Here is a 2,483-nt window from a genome sequence, read left to right as displayed (position 1 = left end):
TGGGACCTTCCCAAGCCCAGGCTGAGTCACCATTACCATAAGCTGCAGAGCAGCTTCTGAGCTCGGGATTTGCATTCTCAGGAGACGCACACAGTGATGTTGTTATCCAAGGGAGCGGAAATCAAAGTGCATGAGGTCAGAGGATAATTTTTATCTGTCTGAAGAAGCACCTTTTTTTTTTTGTTGTTGTTCCAGTTATTCAGAGATACACAGGCTCTCAGCTAAAGTCTGAGACATATGCAATTCTCTGACAAATGCAGAGTTACAGTGTCCTTACTATGGGGCAAGGTGGTCAGGGTGGCTCACACTTGCTTCTGATGGTTTAAAAAAGTATTCTTGAAAATGATGCCTCAGGTTTAATACAAGCATCAAGAAAAGAAAGTGAGAGACGGAGGTTCACACCTTCTTTTACTGACTTGTACGGTGTTGTTTACAAATTCTCAATCCACTAGGACTGTCCCACCTTTCCAGGATGCCAGCTGATGTTTCTAGGGCTGTCAGATAGAGGGGAAAGAAAATAAAGCAACTATACACTCCTGGGTTGTGACATGATGTTGTATTTTACAGAGTCACTGCTTTAGAAATGAAGTGCCCACACATTGGGTTCAGTTCTGGCTACCCAATTTAAAAATAAACAAATAAATAAAGGGAAGAAGAAAAGTCCCTGAGAGAGGCAGTAAAACCAAGTAGGAAAAAGTCTGTAAAAAGACAGGCTGAAGAGATGGGAATTCCACTGTCTATACTGAAGAAAAATAACGCAGGAAACTATTAAAAACCCACCATATCAAATAACAAATGGCAAATGGAAAAGTTAAGTGAAAACTTCTGTAAATACATTTGTATAGAGGTTATAACACTGAGTGTATATTACAGCTATGTCTCTTTCTCAGTTTGCAGAATAGACAAATTGCTGTGGTCAAAAGTGAAGCAAATGTTGGTCTTGAGTAGACTGCAGCAGTCCATACTTCAGCTCCTATAGATGCCAGAAGAAACGCCAGCACATCAGCCAAGGCTGGGGTCATCCAAACTCTGTTTACTGAAGTTTTTGACAACTTTTAGGGTTCTTACCTTTTCTTCCAACACCTTTTGGCAATGCCCACTGTCAAAGTGATATCCTGTATGAGATGCCCCAACCTGGAGCAAGAGCTCTGCATATTCTGCATTACTGTTGCTATTAGTCTCAACTATTATTTCTGTACCTTTTCCCCAACTCTGTCAAGCACCTTTGGGTTTCTGTGTTTGAAGTTTGAGCTGGCTATTTTGATACTTGGCTTGCAAAGCTGAAAATCCACAATACTGCAATCTCCACCTAGCCAATACGTCATCAAGAGGCCCCTGTGCTTCATCACTGGCAGCTAAAGCCACCTTCAGAATCCACCAATCCAGAGCCACATTGTAACCCCAACCATACATTTGCACAGGAGAGCAAAAGCATATTGAGTCCCCAGGCTATGGGGTGAGAGCAGGACCAGCCATTAAGCACCTGCACTCTGCTCAGTCTTTCCAGAATGTGCAAAGCCAAACAATTGCAGGGTGCCAGACAAATTTAGAAAAGAAGTCAATGAGTCAAACTAAAGGGAAGAGTAAGAAAGTATGGCTGAGGGTCTGATCCATTAAAATAGGCATTAAGCTAAGTTAGCTTCAAAACTAAGGTGAGGGAAATCAAACTGCATTTTTCTTCTTCAAATTAGAGCTTTACCCATGGTAGTACAACTCAGAGTAGAAGACATTACTGGCCTGCCTCTGCCTCGGCCCCTGCAGTCCAACACTAGCCTTGGGGCCAGCCTCTCTTGACACAAACACTTACTCTTTCACTTTGACATAGCTCCTGGTGTACTTACGGCCAGCTTTAATTTGAGCATGATATACTCACAGCAGCGGTTTGAAAGGCTGTAAGAATAAATGTATGGGCTTAAAAATACATGTTACTATTTGCACTAATGTAGGTGATACAAGTAACTAGGTTGAGGTGAAATATGAAGGCCAGTTCCAAATCAGAGCCCCCTAAAAGTCCTTGGATGCTTGGATCAAAGTTCCCAACTGAGGATTTTTGCAGTCACAAATTCAGAAAGTGCAGCCCTGAAGAGGACCTTCTGAGTAACACAATCATCAGATATCTGGAGACCAACCAAAGCAACAGTGGGGGGTTTTGCCATGTGGTATGCTACTAAGGACTGGAATAAAACTTTTTGCCAAGAAGGGCTCTTTTAATCTTATGAGACATTTTGGCTGCAAGCTTCAAGGAACTGATGACTCTGGCAGCAGCAGTTTCTTCAGCATCTGAGCTGAGACACACAAAAGGGAGTTGCTTTTCTGTTGGCAAACGATGGTGCATCCCAACATGGTACCCCCAGAAGGGTAATCACTTCTGGAAGTGCACACCTCCATCACCCAAGGTGATTACCCTGAAGGGAAATTGCTGTAAGAACTCATTAATGAAACAGGAAGCCATTCTGTCTCATTTGAGTACACGGTCTCCTTTA

Source organism: Colius striatus, chromosome 1 (assembly GCF_028858725.1).
Source record: "Colius striatus isolate bColStr4 chromosome 1, bColStr4.1.hap1, whole genome shotgun sequence".
Lineage (NCBI taxonomy): Eukaryota > Metazoa > Chordata > Aves > Coliiformes > Coliidae > Colius > Colius striatus.
This window is presented reverse-complemented; position numbering follows the sequence as displayed.